Genomic DNA, 22550 nt, shown 5'->3' on the forward strand with positions numbered 1-22550 from the left:
TCTGCCATTTCCCCGTTCCCCTGGTGCCATGACCCAGTCTTGGACAGGTATGCCCAGTGTCTGCAGATTTCTGGCTTTGTGACCTTGGGACAAACCACTTCTGACTCTGGGCCTCAGTTTTTCCACTTGCATTGTGACTCATGTATCAAGTGCAAGATAGGCTGGAAATGGAAGCTGGTTTTAAAATGCCCCAGAGGCATGTATGGTACTTTGGGAGTCTTTCTTATGATGTGGGGTAGGGGCTGCCAACACCACTTCCCCCATGCTGCAACCACACCCCAAACTCCAAGACTGGCCCCTGGGGTGGGACAGCTTCCTTCAACCTGTCCAGCCAAGACTAGACTCTCAAAAGACCCTGGTAGTGCTATTAGTGGCTGTGAGGACTGGCCAGGCTGCTGGGCAGAAGCCCTGCCCTCTAGCCTGGTATTGGCTCTCAACCCCTCTCGAGCTGTACTTTTCTCTCAGCCTCTACAGGAGGACATGGACAGGACAGGGAGTGTGGCTGGAAACTGGGGACAGGGAGCTGAGGTGGAGGTGCATCTGAGTGGCACTGGGGAAGAGGCAGCCAAAGAGAAAAACGGGAACTAACCAGCAATGCAGCCACTGCCACAATGCTCTAAACATGGAAAATTGCATTATATTAGCTTCTGCTCCTCACTGTATGTATTAGATGCAACGTCATAGACAGGAAGTGTGGGGGTCAATGGCACATGTGCTGCAGCTGCCACTGGCCGAGTGGAGGGTGAGGGACCAAGCAAGGAAGTTTTCTAGATTCTGGAGGCCTTCAATCCGCACAGTTCTGGGGCTTTCTGAGGGCTCATGACCTTGGGCAAGTTATCTTCTTTCTCTGAACCTGTACTTTTTAAATTAGAAACTGGGACTTTCTGAGTTTTCCTATGCAGAGATGTGGAATTAAAGGAGAGAAAGTAAAGGTGCCCACTTCTATTGACATGCTCGTCAGGACAGTGTTCAGACCTGTGTGAGGCCTGGCTGGGCGCACGTGCCTTGGACAGATGTGTGACTATCGCAGCCTGCACGTCCATGTCCTGGCGTGAGGACAGCGTGAACAGCACTGCCTGTGCAGGCATGCCCGTGTGCACATGGCCTCACGCCTGCCTGTGCGCACTGCTGGTGTGGACGCTGTGGCACTGCCCGCGCCGTGTGAGCAGACAGGTATGCCCACACTTGCCCACTGGCTCATCCCCATGGCAACCCCAGACACCAAGCAAGGGTCTGGGAGACCCGGATTGGTGCTGACATGTGGGGTACATGCGGCGGGGCGCATGTGATGGGTCTCCCCAGCGGCATCCAGCCCAATCTGGGCCGCTGAACTGAGGCTCTGGGAAGCTGCAAAAGTACTGTCCTCTCCCTGGCAGATGCCACATGCTCTGTGATGCAGGACTATGTGGGAACTTTCCAGAGAGCCCCATTTAGCTAAGACTTGGGCAGAATGAGCAATACACTCCTCATGTGCCAGGAATTTGTTAGGGGACCCCGTCTGTCCTGGGCACACACCTGCCATTTAGAGCTAACAGCCCCTCTGGGGGGTGACATGCAGTCAGAGTCCTTATTTTGTGTTCTTAATCCTACTTTTTAGAAAGGGAAATTGAGGCTTGAGTCAGCTTCAGCTGTGGGCCCTGCAGCCAGCCCTGCCCACCTCTAGGAGTGGGACTCACTCAGCTCACACCCACTTCTTGGTCCTAGACGTGGAGTGTGATCGCCTTAAATCTGCGTTCTGCCTCTCTGCCAAGTGGCTTCCTTGCTTCCTTTGCCATTGGGCTAATTATCTAAGACCTTTGCTGCAAGACCAGGCGAGCCCAGCTCTTCTCCATCAGCCCCTGAAGTCATCCGCTCAGCTGGCAAGGTTCCCATGGCAACAGCAGCTGCGTCAGAAACGGCTGAGGAGGATGACTGGAGGGAGGGGAGAGGTGGGTAAGGGAATTCCTGGTTTCTCAGTTGCCCATGGGCATGAGTCCTAAGTATTTCTCTTCACCCCGAGAACAGGAAACCATGTCCTTGAAGGACATGCCCCTAAACACCCACTTGCCTAGGGGCAGAAACCCTGGCAGGAGCAAGGCCATGAGACACGATGCTAGGACACTGAGATGTCATGGTCACCATGCCTGGCTGGCCCAACTGCCCTTTGCCAGAATTAGACTGGCTTTGAGAGTTATTGCTGGCCACACACCTCACCTGGGTGAAACTCCCCTGGCAGCTTCAGGGTTGGGGCACTGAAACCAGAATTTGAATTTCTTGGTCTAATTGGAACTAGACTGGTTCACTCCGGAGAAAAGTATACCCCTCAGGTAGAAGCAAAGGAGGGCGTGATGCAGCCCATGGTGTACCCAGGGGCTGGTGCCTCTGGCTGGTGGGGACAAATGCAACCTCCTCATTCCACACTTCACAGTGAAAGGGTATTCTGCATCTGTGCCCCTTGCTCATCACGTCATGAGATGGTTACAGACACACATCCTATTAAGCCCTTCAGGCTTGTAGGCTTGAGGTCGGTAGGGAGGGCTTGCCTCGGGACTTTAGACCCCACAGCAGCCAGACGGGCTGCGATGGTCATGGTCTTCTCCAGCTCGGAAATCCATGCAGACACTCCTGCTGGGACTTGCTCCCTTGCTGCCTGGAAGGTAGCAGGTTCTAGTGCAATGTGTTGAGAACCCCACCTGCCCTGTCCCCTTCCTCGTCCCCCAGCACGAGTCTGCTTCCACTTCCCCTTGGGCTGAGCCTTGGGGTCAGGTGGAGTCGTGGAGAGCAGAAGCAAGGACACTGCCTTTAGGCCAGATCTCACCCAGAGGCAGAGGGGTCAGTACAGCCCCCCAACCAGGGCCCCCACTCCTAAAACCTGGCTACTTTGTTTTAAAGATTCCCATTCATTTGTTTATTCATTCAGCTTATCTGGTTGCCTTACACTGTGCCCTGGGGTTGTCCTCGTGAAGTGTGTGTTTATTAAATGTGGGTTAAGCCTTGTGCTGGTGTGGACACTGCTGTGGAGATAGAGACGGAGTTGATAGCATGATGGAGGGATCTGAACAAAGAAGTTAGAAAAATGCTGGCATGACTGGGCTCTCCGGCAGTGGACACAGGCATCCACGGGGAAGCTCCTCCAGTGGCACAGGCTTGGGAGGCTTCTCAGAGGAGATGATGGCATTGAGCTGATTCAAGCGGGTGGTTCCAAGGCCCAATCCCTTGCCACCCACGTTGAGACCTTGAGAAGCCACTTCCCACTGTCATCTGGGCCTCCCTGAAGGGATGGGGACAGCCCAAGAGTGGTATTGGAGAGTTTGCTGTGGGTGGGTGGGAGGGTGGGATCCGTCCTCCTGGCAAGAGGGGCTCATTCAGGCTCAAGAGGGCACATGTCCACTCGTGAGCCTGAGAACTTGACAGTTCCAGCAGGACAGTCCTAGGATGGCCGGGGGGGGGCGGCACCTGGGCTGCTGGGGAGCGCAGCCTTCACTGCTCATTTCCTTGTAAGACAGAAGCGAGCACCTGGCGTTATCCTCCTGCTCCAAGATGGGCCTGGGAATGCAGGAGGTTTGGGGTCCGGTAGCTGCGCCAGCTGCCCGCCCACTGACCTTGGGCCTCTGAGACTGTTTTCTCAGCCATTCAAGGGTCTATCTTCTCCCCTGCGCCCCTCCACCCCCAATCCTTCTGGGAATATGTCTTTTTCCCCTTTTATCAGTTTTGGCTGCCCGTGAACAGTGAGGTATTTATCATTTAGCAAACTCACGACTGGAACGGGGCCCAGAGAGGGCCACATGGGCCTCCCTGCACAGGCCATGGTCCTGCAGGGAGCTGCCTGCTGGGTGATAAATGAGGACTGTAGCAAAATGTCCCCTGCCGCTCCTCCATTTCCTCCCCTGTAGAATGGGTCTAAAGGCAGGCTGTACCTGAGCAGGTTGGAGTGGAGATAAATGGAAAATAAGGCCTGAGATGTAGATAATGCCCACAGCACTCCTTGCCGTCACTGTCATTGTTATAGTTACCATCACCCCATCATCACCGCCACCAGCATCATCAGTATCATCATTAGCAGCAGCAGCAGTGACAGCAGCTAGAATAGAGGTCAGCTGGGTGTGGGGAGAGTGGGGAGAGGCAGGTACTAGTATGGTTTAAGTTGGGCTGGGGGGTCCAGGCTTCCTGGAAACTGTGGCCTGGACTTCCTTAAGAGAGGGACTGATTCCTGTTCCTCTGGGTAAGTGCAGGTGGGTGTGAAGGTTCATTCCTGTGTCTAAGAGTATTTTCAGGCTGGCCTGACAACTGTTAGCTCTTTTGGATCTTTCACATTTGTGGAGATATCTTTTCTATGGTGTGTCTACATTGGAGTATCTCGCCAACTTTTTAGCCAATTAGAGTCCAAGGGAACCTCAAACTTTATTTCAGGCAAACAAAAGCAAATTTCATCTTTTTTTTCATACTTTTAATAAGCACCTATGAAATGTATGGTTCTTCCATCTAACTCGTCAGGTTAGTGCCTTCAGAATATTCCTGCTTCCCTGTTGCTGCAGTTTTCTTTCCCTGTGTTCCACTCTCTGAGCTCTCCATGAGTTTGTTCAGCAAATTAGCACATTAGCTTCCAGGGGTGGGGAATGACTGGGCTGGGGGTCCATGCCTTTGTTAGCTTCAGCCGTGATTTTTCACACAACATGAAAGCATCAGACCATCCTGGATCGCAGAACACTAATTAGCACAAACACTTTCCTTTTTATATGGCTTGACATTTAGAGAGAGAGATATATATAATAGCATATTATCCCTTTTTTAATTTCAAAAGCTATATATATATTTTTTTTCCTAAGTAATATGTGTGTTCTTAGGAAAATGGTGTAAGGAGGGGAGATAAACTATGGTTCCATCATGCAAAGATGAGTAAGTCAACACTTCAGAGAATTTCCTTCTGGTCTCTTTAAGGAGGAGGTTTTGTTACCAAATTGGTATCACCTCTTTAAAAAAAAAACTTAGAAAAACTGAAATATAACTTACATGCAGGAAAATCCACAAGTCCTAAGTTGGTGCTGTGTGACCTTTCCATAGAGTATGGCTAGCACCTAAGTTAAGAGACCAAACAAAGCCACTCCTCAGAGCTTTTCCCCGGCTGTTTGGGACATACCCCTCCCAAGGGCAGCCCTAATTTTGCTTTCTGGCAGCACAGTTATTCCTGAACATTGAAAATGCAGCTGAACTTATAGCCTCTGTGTCTGGCTTCTTTTGCTGAACATTTCATTTTTCAGATTCACTGACCCTTGTTATTGGGTACAACGCCAGATCCATCATCATCACTACATAGTATTCCAGGTGTGGATATATTTCAACCTCTCTATCCCTTATCCCACTCGATATTTAGGTCGTTTCCAGCCTGGGCTGCTCCAAATAGTATCCCTAAGAACATTCTGTACATGTATTTTGGGGATATATGTTTGTTTCTCTATTCATCTGGGAATAGAATTGTTGGGTTTGATCATTCACTAATCTTGAACAGTTTTCAATCTGTAAGATATTCATTGGGGCTATTAAAATGATGATGCACTATTCAATACACATGTATGGTTATTGATTTAGTTATTTTCCTGTTATTGAACACTTAGGTTGTTTCAATTTTTTCCCTCTTCTGTCTTAAGTGGCCATGGACGTCTTTGGCCAAACTTTTTTTTTTTTCTCCCTTTGGAATGATTTGCTTGTGATAGGTTCTTAGAAGGCCATTTGCTCCCATACCCTTGTGATTTTTTTAAATCATGAGATAGTATATGTAGAAGAGTAGAAAAGAACAAAAGAATAATCATTGTTTGGACACTTGAATAACCACCGTCAAGGGTAAGACACAGAACATCACAAACCCTGGCAACCCTCCCGAGTACCCACCCTCATCACTGCCCTCCTCTCTTTTCATTCCCTAACACAGTGACCACCACACCGAAACAATATACTCGGGATTCGTCTGGCTTTGAATTTTACATAAATGTAATTGCATACGTAGGTCTCTTCTGATCTCATCTTTCGGTCACCATTATTTGGAGATTTATCCATTCTTTATGGGTGTTGGTGCAAGTTCATTGCCATTCCTGGATTATGGGTCGATGGACTTGGGAGTATGATGAAAATTATTGCATGTCTTCTCTTGCACGGGTGTGAGTCTGAGGTTTGCAACTAGGACAGGAATTGCTATGCCCAGAATGCTGCCCCAACCTCACAGTTTCCCAGGGAGGTGGGAAAATATGGTGCCCCTAAAGCACAGGGTTGGAGTTGTCCTGCTTCATACCTTTCCCAACATGAGATGCCATTCAACTGGGAGCTTGCCTGTCTGGCAGGTGTGTGCACTAGGCTTGAATCTGAATTTCTTTAATACATAAAAAAATTGAGCGTCTTTCCTGTTTGTGTTTTTCTGACCTTTGGATGGCCTCGTTCGTAATGCCTCTTCAAGACCTCTCCCTACTTGATCATTAAAGTATGTTTTCCTCATTAGCTTATAGGAGTTGTTTACAGATTCTGAACGAGATAATGTTCCCTTAGAATAGATAGAAGATAGTTTTCTCCTAACATTTGTAGCTTGTGCTTTATTTCTGGTACAGCATATTTTTAAGAGTATAAGTTCTTTTTATATAGTATAAAGTTTATCAATATGTTCTTATATGGGTGGGTGGGAAGAAATCCTTTGCTATCCATAGGTCATCAATATATGTTTTCTGTATCCTAAAGAGACATTCTTTTCTCATCTAGGTCTGTAATCAAGTTGATTTTATTTATTTTTATTTATTGTTTTTGGGGGTCTGTAATCAAATTGGAATTGATTTTGCATGTGATCTGAGGTAGCAGGCTCGATATAGTTTTTCCTCCCATATAGACATCTAATTTATTGCAAAGTCCCTTCTTTTGCCATTGATTTTCCAAACCTCCTCTATCATACCAGGGACTGACTCTCAGGTCAGTCCTAAGACCTCATGGCTTCCAAATTTTCTGTGTTCATTCACTCATGGGCTTATTTGTCTAACTTTGCTCCAAGAGCACACTATCTCAATTTAATGAATATAAAATAAATTACTACTGTCTGATAGAATAAAACTCTCCACACAGTCTTGTTCTTACTTAGGGCCATTCTTAATCCTTTTCTTCATAAACATTCAGAATCAACTTTTCAAATTCCACAAAAAGAGGAAAGTGTAGTTTTCAGTTGCATTGAATCTATAAATCAAGTTGGAGTGTTATAAATGTTTGTTTTCTGCACACTGCAGATGTATAGAAATTCAGTTCACATTTGTACTTGTATTTTCTACCCAATATCCTCTTAAGTGTTCTTTTATCCAATGCTGTAATTTATACTTTCTATGGGATTTTTATGTATACAATCTGTCACCTGTACATGGGATTTTGTTTCTTCCTTCTGAGTGCCATCACTTTTTCTTGTCTTACTGCAGTGACTAAGATCACTAGAACAATGTTGTGTAGAAGTAATGTTAATGGGCATTTTTGTGTTCTTCTTATTCCTAAAGGGAAAATTTTGTTCTCACCATTGTTTGCTATAAGCTATGCACAATTTAAGAGCTTTTGATATGTATTGCCCAATGACTCCAAAAGGATTATGTCAGTTCCATGATAACCTTGCCAGCATGGGATATTTGTGTTTGTTAATATTTGCTGTTGCTAGGTTTTTAGGTCAGTGCTTATTTGATAAGCCCAAATGGTATCTAATGGTATTTTTAAAAATTTGCATTTCCCTGATTCTGCAAGAAGTTCAGCTCTGTTCTACACCAGTTAATCACCTGTATTTTCTCTTTTGTGTTGCTTCCTTTATTCATTTGTTTATAGATTATTGTTGTTTCCCCTAGTCAATTTGAATGAGTTCTTTACATAATAGATATATAATTTCTGCCACATTTGCCACAAACATTTTTCCTTGTGTGTTGTATATCTTTTAATTTCTGCTATTTTTTTATGTTCCTACTTTATAGTTTTATATGGTCAAACCTACCTCTCTTTTCTTTTACAATTTATTCTATTCCTCTGGAGCTTGGAAAGCCTGTTTCCCTCCTGAGGAATGATAAGTATTGAATTCTGTTTTCATCTAGCTTTTTTTAATGGCTTAATATTTCATATTTAACTGTTTACTCCATCTGGAATTTGTGGGGCTGTGGGGTGTGAAGCGAGGAGTTAATTGCTACTCGGGTTTACCAGAGGAAGGGGCCTCATTTGCACTTCCAAGTCTCAGCGCTCTGGCTCCCCACATCTAGGCTGAGTGGGAAGAGATTAAAGGAAGGGGGGGTTTTGTGTGCAGCCAGCTGGGATCTAGGGGTTGTAATTACCATCCATCGGGACAGTCCCATGCTGCTCCGCCTTACTTTAAGTCAAAAGCAAAGAGCTGCTGGCAGTTTGGCAATATAGCTTGTGTGTTCTTGGGCAAGTTTCTTAGTGTGTTTGGGACTCAATTTCCTCATCTGCCAAGTGGGGGTACTCTGATATCTGCCCTACCATCACTGGAGAACATGTGTTGTTGAGTTCACATCTTGTGAAAGGCAAGGGCCCAGCAGACCTGGCAAATCTTGGTTCATCAGTGTGAACTTTGGTCAGTGACACCATTTGTCTGAGCCTCAATTTCTACATCTGGAAACCCAGATAACAGTAGTTTCTGCCTTGTGGGCTTTGGGGAAGAGCATGTGGTATTTAGGGTGCATCTCTGTGGAGAGGGCAGTGTCTGGGCAGGGCCTTAGCCCAGGTGAGGTGTCTGGGCAGGGCCCTGGCCCAGGTGAGGTGGGGAGAGGGCCAGGGAATAGTAGGGTAGCCTGTGAGGTCCAAAAGAATGGGGAGACTTATCCTTCCTCTCCTCATCCCAGGCTGCACTCTTGGCTCCTGACTTGGACAGAAGGACCAGCAATAGGCCAGAGACCCTTGCGGCATACACACACTCCCACACACACCTGTGCATGAGCTCACAGACACATGCATGCACACTCAGGTGTGCAGTCAAGAGAGACCGTGGAGGCAGTGGACCCATCACACAACCCATATGCGTTTACACACACACCACACACACGCTGTCGGCACACCCCATGTACTCACAGCCCCAACCCTCCACGTACCACACACAGCTCACACACCACCTGCACTTACACCATACACACCACAAACACCCCCCCACACTGATACACCACACGTATGCTACGCACACCACATGTATTGACACCACACATGCTCACACACCACCCACACACCACACATGTATACTGCATGCAGGCCACATGCACACACACCACACAGACACAAACCACACATACTTACTATGTGCGCACATACCACACAAACCACTTGCACCCCCCCCCCCCCCCACCCCCACACTCTCAGACCCAGAGCACTTATAGCTCTGCCAAGCCATGGCAGTTTTCCCTCCCCGGGGGTCTCAGCTGACCCTGGCAGCCCTCAGCTTTGCTTTTTGTTGGAGCCAGGCCCAGGAGCAGTGGAGGAGGGGCTGACTCTGTACTCTTCGCCAGAGCAGCAGTGAGCATTCCCCTGTGCTCAGGGGTCAGCACTTGCCTACTGGTGTCATCCAGGCCTGGGGATGGGACCGGCCCCCTGGGCTGAACCCCATGGGTGATAAGGACCTGCTGGATCCTTTCCAGGAAGGTCTGTTGCTAACACCCACCGCCCTCTCCCACCTGTGTGCTGAGGAGTGAAGTAGGACTCTAGAGGGATGGAAACCTTCTATCCAGGGGCCTAAATGAGCTCCAAACCCCTATGAGTTCCCCCTTGTCCTCCATAAGGCCCCACCCACTCTTGCAACAGGGGAGGGGTTCTTTTGAGATTCCAAGCAGTGACTTGGGAGAGCTGGGGATAGGCCAGCCCTCCTGCCCCTTCTACCCATTCCTACCCCACTCTACCTGTAGTTCCTCTCTGAGTTGGAGGATGCCCCTTCCAGCATCAGTGCGGGGCTACGGCCTTCCCACAGCCCTCCAGTGCACAGTAAATGTAGGCAAATGCTTGGGGGGGAGGACGTGAAGGGGGGAGGGGCCTCCCAGGAGGTGCAGTGGGTAAACACAGCACTAAGAAGCTAAAGCCACTTCAGCATGAGTTCGAAATTCCCCCCCTGGAGGTCATGTGACCCACATGGCCCAGCAGGCCTCTCCTGACCACCTGCTGCTCTCCTCAGCAGTGTACTTCATCAGTCCGCTCACCGCCCCTGCACCTCTGGCCTGTACCCCAGTTCTGTATGCATAAATAAATATTTTTTTTTAAAGGCTGGGGAATTGAGTGGGAGCACCTCCATTTGTTGAGGGCCCATTGTATGCTATGTAGTGGCTTGTGCCCACAGTGAGGCTTAGCCCTGCCCACCAGAGCTGAAGGCCAGCTTGGGTCTGACAGATCTGGGCTTTGGACCCAGACCAACTTCATCAGGATGATCAGTAGGATGTTGGAACTGGACTTGAATGATGAGAGAGTGGTGGTAGCTCTGGAAGAGGAAGCCTTCAAGGGTGGGGTGGGGGTTGTGGGGGTGGTATATAGGTCTTGGTGGTATACCAAGGTCTTGGGGTAGCCACATGTTGGGGGAGGGGACAAGGTCCAAGCCAGAGGAGCCAGTGGCTCCGCCTGAGGTTAGCAGGGCAGGGAGCATACCTACCGCTCCCCACTTCACAAATGGGTGGCCCAACTCTTCATAGTGAGGCCAGGTCTAGGCAGAGGTGTCAGCCAGATAGGAGGCAGGTACCTTGTAGCTCCCGGGGTCCCCCCTCAATCCCAGGTCTGAGAGGTGGTACAGCTGTGTGGGGAGGCTGGGCTGCTGGCATCAGCAAGGGCCCCTCCTCCCTACCTAGCTGAACAATCATGGCACAAAATATGCAAATGGTATAATTACTGTTATTTGTTTTGCTGATATAAGTGTTTGAAATGCAAATGTCAAGTTTGGGAGCTTTCATTTTCCCATCCCTGTCACCCAGACTTTTGCAAGTTGATGAGTTGTTCCCTCCTGGAAGGGAAAGGCCCCTCCCATCTCCACCTCAGGGGCTGGGGAGTGCACCCCTTATACCTGCTGCCTTCCCTCGCTTGGGGGACCTGGAAGGACTGGGCTGGCATAAGGGTGATGAGATGAGAGGGTGGGGTGAGGTGGGGTGGATGTGGGTGGAATGAGGGTGACGTGTAGAGCTTCCCTCCTGACTCTGCACAAAGAGTATATTAGAAGGGGGGTTTCACAGCTCCCCACCCCCAGTGATCTGGTCCAGTTTCTTGCCTCTTGGATTCTCCTTGTACCTGTCCATGGTGGAACCCCACCGTTAGCTGGCCCTGTGATATTCCATTGGTGTTACTGGTCCTCAGTTTCCCATCTTTGAAATTCCTGCACAGGTGTGTTTCATCTGTAAAATGGGTACACAGATTCTATGGATGGTCTTTGGGGGTCCTGATGATCTCCAAACATCAACAACTGTGTGTGTACACTTTCCAGGGCAGGTCCTTTTCTTTAAGCCCCTCAGCCCAGGTGGTTGCTGAAGCCTTCCAGGCGGGTTCAGACAAGTCTGGTGGTCACCATCTTGTTCTATGCAGGGTAAAACTGAGGCATGACTTTCCTTGGTTTATTGAGGTCACCAGGGAGCTCCTGGTGCCTGGCTGCACCCCTGGGAAGAACAGATCATCTGCCTGCTTTCAAAGCAGCTCTGGCTGCTCAGCCAGAATTTATGGAGCTGTCTGTGCCATGCCTCCCGCAAGGCAAGGGCTCCCCGTATTTCACGTCACCTGTGTCGCCGGAACACCGTTCCCCACAGACCTGTGCAATCATGGTGAGCCTGCAGTTCAGATCCATGGATTTCCAGCAGCAGTACAAGTGTCATCCTACAGTTACTTGATCAAGTTGATTCCTATAAGGAGCACAGGCCAGAACGGCCCCCCTGGCCTGCTGGTCAGTGGGGCTGGTGACTCACCAGGGTGGTTCCTAAGTGATGCTCTGGGGAAAGGGATGTTTGGGGAAAGAAAAAGGTATTATCTAGAGGCAGGTGGCCTCAGGCTCCAGGCCCTATCTGGTGGCCCCTGTGTGGTTGTTAGAGGGCAGGGAGACGATCCCAAGCCTGCCTGCTCTAAAGAGGTTCTGCCATTCACTGCATCAAGACAAAACATATAGACTTTTAATGGAAAGGAACTTTAATACAATTAAAGCCTCTCATCAGTCCAGGGCTGAGATGCAAGCGCAGCTTCTTCACACATCTCTGCTCCCTGAGCCACCTCCAGGTCTTCTTCTGTCTCTCCAACTTGCCTTCCTTCTCCACTCTCCTCTCTAGCTTTTCTCTCCCATGCTTAGCTATACCTTGCCTTGCGTGGGGCGGGGTGCCTGGAACCTCCCCTTTTCCTGGGGATCACCCTGTTACGCGGTCAGCTGCTCAGGGACCGGCTCTGTGATGCATTCAAGCTCCGACTGGCTGGGGGCATGCAGGATATCCATGCTCAGGAGTGCCTGAGTGCGCCTGCGTGGAGGGGAGCGTGGGTCCTGGTGTCTGGGTGGCTCGCATGCATGTGAGCATGCACATGTGTGTCGTGTTTTTGTGCCTATGTGTGGGACCTGCACACATGTGGCTTGCTGTGTGCAATTGTGTGGGCACCTGTGGCTCTATGTGTGTGCACATGTGAGTGTCTGTGACTTGGTTGTGCAGGTCTGTGGGTGATGCTGATAGAGAGTGAAAAGCTCCCCAGTGGGTGCTGTCTGGAGTGAGAACCTAGACCCCACTCTGGACCTGGCGGGACCACAGAGCTCCCCAGCTTCTGCTCGCACGTGTGGTGGCGCTGGGCTTGTTTTGGTCCTGGACTGCTTGGCTAAAAGTCTGGGAGCCACTAATGCCCAGTGTGCCAGTTTTGCCCCCCACCCACCTGGCTGAGACGGCAGGTGTGCCGTGTGGTCCCGAGCTCTGCTCCCTATCTGGAACGTGGGACTCTTAGCAAGGCTGGGGGGTGTACAGTGGGCACTCAATAAGCGTGAGGTCCTGCTTCTCTTCTGGGACTTGGCTAGGAGAGCATCTGTCGCTGGCTCAGACAGCCTCTCTCCTGACCCAGGCAGCAAGGGTGACCAGAGGGGCCCCTGGAGCTGGATGGTGAGGGGAGACAGCACTGGCTGGGCAGTGGTGGGGTGTGACTGTGTCCTGGGCCAGGGGGAAGAGTTTGGCGTCCTGGTCCCTGGTGCGGTGCCTCAGCCTGGAAGCCTCCTCAGGGCCAGGCTGGGAGCCTCTGGGCAGCCAAGTACCTTTTCATTCCAATCACCTTTTCTAAGACAGGTTAGGCCTCATTCGCATATTCAAATACAGACCATTATTATTTCAATTAGCTGTTAAGTAATTAGCTCTAATTGATGAGCATTCCCCCCACTTCCCCACATATTTTTTGGTTATTTACATCCGCTTCTAACCAACAATTTTAGGTAATTACATGCCACTCACTCATCTATTTGCACACACACAGACTTCCGTGCACAACAGGTTCCTTTCAATTTCCACTCCAGGCCTGGTGGTGGGGGGGGGGAGCATGCTGTTCAGACGGGGCACAGGCAGGCAGACAGACGGGACACCCTTTCTGGCACCTACCCAGGCCTCCTGAGGCCCACTGCATGGTCTCCTGGGGCAGGTGTACCAGAGTACCTGTCCTCTCACACTGTTGCTTCTGGAACGCCTGTAGTTCCGGAGATAGGCTCCCCCACCCTGAGACACTTCTGCTGCCCTGGGGTGTGGACTGTGACCCTTCAGTCACAGCAGAGGGAGTGGCTTCATGATACCAGGCTTTGTCCAAACATGTCTTGGTTCTGCAGCTCAGCTGTGTGCACCCTCTTCAGTTCCCTATCTGCAAATTGGGAGTCAACTGTCTGCTTGCAGTGCATGGGGGTGATGTGAGATGATGATGCACGGACCACCCTTAGCACAGACCCAGTGCCAGGGTTTGTGGGGTAGATCCAGTGAATGAATAAACGAATGAATGATAGATTGGAGCTGTGGGGAGAGGAGACTTGAGTTGTAAATTGACTTGCCCGAGGTTACATACTCATTACATCAGAACTGGGCCATGGGCCTGAGGCCTCTCCTTCCTGATGTGAGCTCTGCCTGATCTGGAGTCTCAGTGGGGGGAGAGTAGCTGCAGGGGATTGGCCCCGCCTGGGGGGAACTGTTCGGGTAACCTGCTCGGGGTCTTTGCTTAGCCAGCCTGTCTGTTTGCTCTGCCTCTCACCGAGATCCAGGGGACAGGGGGATGTGGATGCCTGGTGTCTTGAAACTTCCACCCATCACCTATCCCAGAACCCTGGGCCCCCACCCTGGGCTACGGCAGAATGGCTTGAGCTGGACTTGGCTCAAGTGACCAGTGACCAGCAGCCCTCTAGGCTCTGCTTCCGGTGCTGTCCTGCCTCTGCCAGCTCCTCTCCTGGCTTTGCCCGCATGCCCGTACTGGCTCGTGCATGGACGGCAGGCTCAGACGCAGCGCGGCATGGCCCCAGAAGCTCCTCACCACCTCCTCTCTGGTCTCCCTGCAGTGGCAGCTGCCTCAGTGTCTGTTTGGCCTGCACTCCTGGACCTGTGCTCTTGCTCTGCACCTTGAAGTGAGAGATGTCCGTGACCCCCACGGGGAGGATCCCACCAGCCAGTATTTCTCAGATGTGCCCAGTCATCGGCGGCCCCTGACCCAAGGTAAGGGGTGCTCTTGCTCCTTGGCCTCACTACTTCATAGTGGCCTGGGGGGAGGTGTGCTGGCATCACGGGACAGCCTGTCTGTTTGCTCTGCCTCTCACCGAGATCTAGGGGACAGGGGGATGTGGATGCCTGGTGTCTTGAAACTTCCACCCATCACCTATCCCAAAACCCTGGGCCCCCACCCTGGGCTATGGCAGAATGGCTTGAGCTGGACTTGGCTCAAGTGACCAGTGACCAGCAGCCCGGGGAGGAGGTGCAGCAGATCCAGCCATCCTGCGAGGACAAAGGCCCTTAGGAATGGAGTCCTGTCTGGAACCAGTGCCCATCTGACAGAATGGGCAAAGGCTGAAGGGCTTGACAAGAGCAACTTGGAGGTGTGGGGGCTCAGGGCCCATCCAATCTGCTCCCCTGATGAGTCGGGGTAGCCTTGTGGGGTAGAGAGGTTTCATCACCCCATCATGGGAATGGATGCCACTCCGTATATTAGCATGTAAAGCCACGGTATGTACAATGTGGCATGTTAATAGCCACTCACTCAGGTAACAGGAAAGTTACCTGAAGTGCTGAATGGAGTGCCTGGAGGGACCGAAGTGGGGAGCCACCATCCCAGGGGCACCAGTGTTCAATGACCCTGCTGTGCTGTGTCTGCAGGAGCCTTGCCTCCAGCTGGCCTGTAGCTGTAGCTGGACAAGTTTTCCTTCAGCACTTTGGGAAGTTGCAGTGTGCCTTTTTTGTCAACTGTACTGTGGATTTCTCCAGGCCTCGGTCCTGTACCTAGTTTTGGGGCCCTGAGTCAGCACACTTAGCACAACCAGATCCTATTGTTTAGGAGTTTCCTGGTCTACAGAGCTGGGTTATAATGTCTCCCTGACTAACGAGAGGTGCTATTGGTAAGTGAATGTCATTTGGAAAGCCTGGATTTTTAGGGTTTGGGTTTTCGCAGTGAAGTACTGCTATGTTCAGGCATTAGAGAATCTATAGACTGAGGTTATCTAAGAGGGCCGGCAGACTTATGGACTATGAGAGCAAAGCAGGTGGGATATACAAGGTGCTTTTCATCACATAGCAGAACATGTGACCCTCCTAGAACATCCAAAGGCATGCTTTTTCTGTTGGTGAGATGGCACCTCACTGCCTAGGTGGAGCTGTGGAGGGGAGGCTTAAGGATGGAGAAGGGCCCACATGAGAAGATGAGGAGAAGATGAGAAGATGAGGTTCTGGGCAGAGGGACCAGCAAGGGCAGAACCCCTGAGGTGGGCAGGTGCACACGTGTCGCTGGAATAGGGAGGTGGAATTCGCCGGTGTGGTGAGGAAAGCAGGCTGTGGAGCGGGAACTGGTGAGGGGCAGGATGTCTCAAAAGTCTTGGTGGAGCATGGACAACTGGGCTGACTCGCTGGTGCTGACCATGGCCAACCAAGAGCATGCAGGACAGTGCAGGAGAGCTGGAGCTGGGCCTTGGCAGACTCCTGGCCACAGCCCCAGGCTTCTACCTCTGTGCCTTTACTCATTGTGGGACCTTAGCCTGGAACACTCTCGTAGGCCCGCCTGGCTTTGGAATGGCTTTGGTGTTAGACAGATCATATTCTACTGAATTTTGGATGTGAGATACTGGAAAAGTCACCATGTTTGACCTTTTTTTTTTTTTAATCTGTCAAGTGGGGACAGTAACCTGGGGCGACAGGCGTGCTAAAGAAATACTGGAAGGTTTGTCTCCCTCGGAGCATGAAGCAGGTGCTTGCAAAGTCTCTGATACTTTGCTGTTCAATAGGCCTTAGTTCTCCCCTTCCTTCTAGACATACTTGTCCTGGCCAGTCAATGTTAGGTTCAGGCTCATCTGAACTTGACCGGGGTCAGAGTAGTCTAGGGGCTGTTCTCTTGGCCCCCATTCCCATCCTGCCTCCAGCTGTCACGTGGCCCATGCAACTTGACTCTTTTCTTTCACTAAAGCCAAGGCTGCGTGTTCCACTCTGTCAGCTTCCTGAGCCTGACAGGTGACAGATGCTGAATAAAGGTTTGTTGAATGAATGTATGGGATGTTTCCAGCCCAGGCCTACCTAAGAAGGCAGGTGGCATAGCAGATGGCTGTGGCTCCCACAGGGCCTGGTGCTGGAGCTTGTCTATTGCACTAGGCCTTCTTGAGGAATTTGGGGGCTGGGTGCATTGTTTTCAAGATTTCTTCCAAATAGAACATTTTGTCAGTGAGTTGAACTTTCTTCACGCTGTTCCTGCTTCCCTCCTCCTCCGTTTCCTGTTTCTGAGGTCTTGTCCCTAGAAGTTGCTTTTGCTGACCCCAGGTGACCTGCCGGACTAGTCCTTGGCCACAGTGTGTTCAGCACCCTGGACAGAGTCACAGCCACCTGGCCTCTGAGAGCCATGGGAGGCGTTTTAGAGAGAGAGAGGCCTGGGAGTTAGCAACCCAGATCTGAGACTTTTAATGGAAGCAGAAGCACTACATATAAAATCCAACCCAATCCACCTCTCCCCCTATACTTTAGTTTCTTTCTTTAAGAAATGGGAATTGGGCCCTCCCTGGTGGTACAACTGGTTAGGACATAGCACTGCAAGCTATCACAGCCTCTTCAGTGTGAGTTCGATCTCCAGCCCCAGAGGTGACCCACATGGCGCAGCAGACCACTTCTGTTCTGCCCGCTGCTCCCCTCAGCAGTGTACTTCATCAGTCTGCCACTTCTGCTCCCCACTCTGTTTCTGGTAAATCCTCTCACCCCCTGCACCGCTGGCCTGTACCCCAGTTCTGTATGCATGAATAAATAAATCTTTTAAAAAGTTTAAAATAAAATGAAAATAAATGGGGATGACACTTTCCCCGGCAGAGTTGGGTTGGCATGCTGCTGACTTGCCCAGGGCCACCCAGCAAACCATCTCAGCCCACCTCTTCCCTTTCCTCAGCTTGCTCAGGCTCCCCTCCCCTACCTCTCCAAGGAGCTGGGTTATTTATCTGCTGACGGTGACAGGCTGTGACTAGAGTTAGAGCTGCTGTCCAGAGATCAGCTGGCGGCTACAGAGCCAACAGCCTGAGCTAATTAGCAAAAGGTCACACTGGCTCCTGGAGCCCCCACTTTTGAAGTTGGGCCTCACACAGGCTGGAAGGAGCCTGGGACTTTGAGTTAGTGGCTTGGTTACTAGCACAGCTTCAAATCCCTGCTCACAGCTTATCACTGATTGCTCAGCCCATGACTGTAGGCCTCACCTTCCAGGAATTTCCAGCACAGGGTTCCAGCCATCCACACCATTGCTTTAGGCTGGACAGATGAAGGAGGCTCAGGCCGTAGCATGCATGGAAGGCTGGCCTTAATCTCCCGCCCCACCCCGCCCCCAACCTCCATGCCAAGGGCAGACTGTTCCGAGCAGCACAGTGCAGGGTTGGGGCTGTAGCCACCTACATACCCCCATGCCCCATGTTCCCTCTCACTGTGTTCTTAGTGTTTCTTCTCTAAGTAAATTCACTAAAAAAAAAAAAAAAAAAAAAAACCACAAAAAAAAACACCTTAAATACATTTATTTAAAAGGGAAGTTTTATGGCACTATTACAAATGGAAAACAAGCCTCCTTTGCCATAAATAGAATTCATAATCATAAAAATAAATTCACTGGAAACAAAGCAATGTTATTAAATTCTAGTTGGATGCTGTAGCCCAGGGGAGACTCAGAGCCCAAGGCCTGTATCGCTTTATTAAAAATGGAGAACAGCAAGTATACAGAGGTGTTCAAGACTTACCAGCCCCGATCTAAGACTTTTGATATAATAAGAAGCACAGAAAAGAATTAAATTGAGAGTAACTCTCTAATAAAATTATTCAGCATTATTTTATGCTATGTCAGCTAGGGACTGAATTTGGCAGCTCAAGCCAGCAACCTGATTACTGTGTGATTGAACCCACATGTGGTGCCAGTGGGAGTGATGGAGACCCAAGTAAGTTGTCAGTGATCCAGGTTTCATATAACTTCAGCTCTGGCATTCTTAGCACTTGTTCTCATGGTCTCAAAATGGCTGCTGTGCCTCCAGCTATTGTAATGTTCACAAACAAGGTCACAAGCTGGCATTTGTGAGAAGAGTCATGGCCTGGATCCTTGCTATCCTCCAGGAATTCCCTTACCCTAGCTGGGTCTACCCCTTTTCCTTCCTCTGCTACACACCTGGCTCTTGCTGCCCACAATGGCCAATTCAGGGTGGGCCCTGCCTTATACCCTGTTTTCTCTCCCCACAGAGCCAGACTGCCCTTTTGCCCTGCAGGAATATCCAAGTTCAAAGCTGCCCACTTCTAGAATCCATTGGATGAGGATTCTATCCCCCACAGTCCTGTCTAGATCCCTAGGTCCCACCTTCTTCCTGTGAATCACCCCAGATGCATCCTGGACATTTTTGTCCTCCAGCTAGCAGGCAGGCTAGGCCAGCTAGCTTGTTTTAACTCCATGGTCTCAATTTGACTTCTATTTTCTTGTAGCATGTGTACCTGGATTAATGAGCAGGAAGGTCAGGATCTTGAGATGCCTCCTTCTTCTGGCCTCTCTGCAGCTGGGCAGGCCCTGGGGACCCTTCTCTTTCAGATTAGGGCGCCTGTATTGTACCTCATGTCTTACTGCATCCATCTTGCCACCGGCTTAGCCTGTCAGCCTGAGCTCCCTTTTAACTCCTCCCCTGCTCCCATCTCTGACATTTGACATCCTTGGCATCTTGGAGCCCATCACAGACCCCAGCATTAAATATGGTTCCATTGCTGATCAGCTGTGCAACTGGGGCAAGTCACTTAACTTTTATGTTCTTCATCAATATGACGAGGTGATGGAAGCTGCTTTGATGAGGAGAATAAGCAGCAGCAAGAGAGCACCCAACTTTTACCTCTTTCCTTCCTCCCTCCCCTCTCCTGCTTCATGGAGCCCAGGTTCACACATGTGCATAAGCACATCCGTGTGGGCTCATATGCATATTGTTGTCCTGCCCTCTGCTTGCTCTGCTCTGCTGACTCAGCAGCCCACTCCCCAACCCCACTCAGTGCGTGAATCCACCAGCCAGTGGGTCAGGAGTCATTCAGGGAAACAAGGTCTGGGGAGGGGCACCAATGTCAAGGCTGTGTCCAGGGCAGCTATGGGGGATGGGATAAGTAAAAGGGGAACTGGGAGGAAGAGTGGGATCATAGTAGCAGGGAACAGACAGCATACGGGGCTTGGAGCTAGAAGGGGACTAGCAGACAGGTTGTTGTTTTGTAATAATGAATTGGTTGATGGGATGTAGCCCAGAGCTTGGAGCTGCTTCTCTGCCAGGACATTTGGGAGAGAAGAAAAGAGGGGCGAGGACAAATTTACTAAACACCCACTGCATGTAGGCCTGGGCTTGTCTATAGGGTGCCCCTGAGTGATGGGCATCAGCCATATGACTGCAGCCAGAGTGGAGGTGGAGCAGGCTGGGCGCCACACCTAGAGCATGCCACTCACACTTGCCCATTCTGTGGCCCAGCTCTCTGGGGGGTAAGCAGATTTAGGATGCTCCCAGCCATCCATGGGGGTCTCTCTCCTGCTTCAGGCTGCTCCAAGTGGGGCCTTACCCTGGACACATGAATGTCTCCAATCTGGCTGCTTAGTTTGACAGTGAAATTGTGTGCACTCACCAGTAGATCCCAATTTCAGGCTTGCAGCTGACACTGACTGGACGCTGGGGAGGCATGGGTGCAGGTCGTGTGTGTGCTGAGATCCTACTGTGTACTCCCAGGGGAAGACTATCCAGGGGAGCTGGAGACCTCTCCCCACACTCTCCAAAGGGAGCCCACACCTGGCTGGGTATATGGCTCTGTGTGCCCCTACTGTCCCAGACAAGAACTATGGGTCTATCTAGAGCTCAGACAGGACACAGGTCAGAGCAGCCCTCCTATGGGGAAAGGTAGACAGGACTTCCTATATAGAAGCGGTGAAAAGAATGTGGCACGTCTGGATCACATGCATAGGAAGCTCCTGGGGCTGAGACCATGGTGAGAGGAGCAGGAGAAGGGCAGGACAGGCATTGTGGGGGTGCATGCCCACTGCTGCTTTCCTCCTCCCTACCACTCAAAGCATCCCCAGATCTTGCTGAGCACCCTTGTCTGAGTTACTAATGGCAAATAGTTGAAACAAAGTTCTCCCAAAATATGGTAGTTTAAATAAGATAGAAGTTTATTTTTTGTTCACAAAAAGTCCAGTAGTCAAGGACCCAGGACAGGCCAACTCTGTCCTCATTATCTTTGTTTTTTGAGTTTTTTTTTTTTAATTTTAAAATATATTCATGATATCATCCTTCATTTCTGTACAAGGTATGATTTCCCCATGAAATTCCCACCAACTCCTCTGTGCACCATCAACCATAGTTCCTTGTGCTCTTTCTACCCCCGTCCTGACCCTTGCCCCTCCTCCTCCCCTACAGAATGTCTCTGATCTATAGTTGCCCGATGATTTTGATTTTTGTTTTATTATTGTTACGTTATTTTTTCTGATTCCTTATTTTCTCTGTATTCCTCCTGTGAGACCATTTGATATTTTTTTTTCTTTCATTGAGCATAATCCCTTCTAGCTCCACCCATGTGTGTGAAGGGCATGTGTTTATCCTTTTGGTTGCTGTGTAATATTCCATTGTGTAAACACACCACATTTTCTTGATCCAGTCATCTATTTTGGGGTATCTGGGTTGCTTCTATAGCTTACCTATTGTAAATTGTGCTGCAGTAAGCATAAGGGTGCAGATGTCCTTTTGAATTAATGTTTTTGTGTCCTGTGGGTAGTTTTCTAGGAGTAGAATTGCTAGATCATATGGAAGCTCCATTTTTAGTAGCTTGAAGAACTTCCACACAACTCTCCATAGTGGTTGTACCAGTTTGCATTCCCATCAGCAGTGTAGGTGGGAATCTACATTCTCACCAATATCTGTTGTTGCTAATTTTTTTTTATTATGCGCCATTCTCACTGGTGTAAGGTGGTATCTTATTGTGATTTTTATTTGATTTCCCTGATTACAAGTGATGTTGAACTTTTTTTCATATGCCTGTTGGCCATTTGCATTTCTTCTTTGGAAAAGTGCCTTTTTAGCTCTTCTGCCCATTTTCTGACTGGGTTGTTTATTTTTGCAGAGCTCCATTAGCTCTCTGTAGATGTTTGTGATCAGCCCCTTATCGTTAGTATTGTGTGAAAAATTTTCTACCAATCAGTGGGGTGTCTCTTTGTTTTGGCTAATGTCTCTTTTGCTGTGCAGAAGCTCTTTAATTTGATGTAATCCCAGCTGTTTCTCTTTTCCTTCATTTTCTTTGCATTAGGTGATTTGTCTTTAAAGATGTTACTATAGGTATGTCATGTTGTATTTTGTCTACATTTTCTTTTATATATTTTATGGTTTGAGGTCTTATGTCTAATTGTTCAATCCACGTTGAGTTGATTTTTGTGCATGATGTGAGGCAGTAGTGTAGCTTCACTCTATTGCATGTAGCAGTCTAGTTTTCCCAGCATAATTTATTGAACAAACTGTTTCCTTGCATATTCTTTGCTCCTTTGTCAACGATTGGTTGTTCGTATGTCATCATTATCTTGATTTCTGTGTCTGAGGCCAGAGTGGCTGCTCTTGCTCCCACCATCACATCTGAATGGGCAAGAAGCATGCATGCCTATTCTTTGTGAGTGAGTGATTCAGCAGTGGGGCACTTCAACTCCATTCATATCCTCTTGGCTAGAACTTGATCTTAAGCCAGAATCTGTAGTCTTCACATGGATACAACTGAGCTTTGGGGTTTAAGTAGTAAAAGAAGAAGAGGAGACTATACATTAGTAGCCAAAAAGAGATCTTGGCATGCATTCCTATTGGATGTCCTGGAGCCTTAGGCTCTTATAGGAAGATGGTGATATGCCGCCTAACTGGTGGATGGGAAATGCTTTTGGGGGCCACT

General features: G+C 49.6%; 1 protein-coding gene across 1 annotated transcript in view; it reads left to right on the top strand.

Annotated features, from left to right (window-relative positions):
* Window positions 1–22550, top strand: part of ELFN1 (extracellular leucine-rich repeat and fibronectin type III domain containing 1) — a 69807-nt gene that overhangs the window by 23682 nt on the left and 23575 nt on the right. Inside the window, exon 2 of the mRNA XM_004688053.2 lies at window positions 14477–14630. The gene's annotated coding sequence lies outside the window, so the exon portion shown is untranslated. The remainder of the gene's footprint in view (window positions 1–14476; window positions 14631–22550) is intronic.

Source organism: Condylura cristata, unplaced genomic scaffold, assembly GCF_000260355.1.
Source record: "Condylura cristata isolate star-nosed mole 26May11 unplaced genomic scaffold, ConCri1.0 scaffold00024, whole genome shotgun sequence".
Classification (NCBI taxonomy): Eukaryota; Metazoa; Chordata; class Mammalia; order Eulipotyphla; family Talpidae; genus Condylura; species Condylura cristata.